The sequence below is a fragment of the Sinocyclocheilus anshuiensis genome, unplaced genomic scaffold (assembly GCF_001515605.1).
Source record: "Sinocyclocheilus anshuiensis isolate Anshui unplaced genomic scaffold, SAMN03320099.WGS_v1.1 scaffold1115, whole genome shotgun sequence".
Lineage (NCBI taxonomy): Eukaryota > Metazoa > Chordata > Actinopteri > Cypriniformes > Cyprinidae > Sinocyclocheilus > Sinocyclocheilus anshuiensis.
In genome coordinates, this window is record NW_015547735.1 from 558,367 (window position 1) to 558,710 (window position 344).

Genomic DNA, 344 nt, shown 5'->3' on the forward strand with positions numbered 1-344 from the left:
ACATTCTAATAATATTTCACAATTTTTACTGTATTTTTGATCAAATAAATGCAGCCTTGGTGAGCAGAAACAATAAAAAAATATGAATTATTCCAAAATTTTAAACTTTGTCATATTATTATAATTTTTTAATAATTATAAATTATATGTAAATATATTTTAGTTTCAGCTTAAATAATAGAACAGATCAAATAAAAAACAATAATTACATTAAAAAATAAAACACATTAAAATGTAATTAAAATAACAAAATAATAAAAAAATACATAGAAATTTTAATTTAATTTAATTTAATTTAATTTAATTTAATTTAATTTAATTTAATTTAATTTAATTTAATTTAA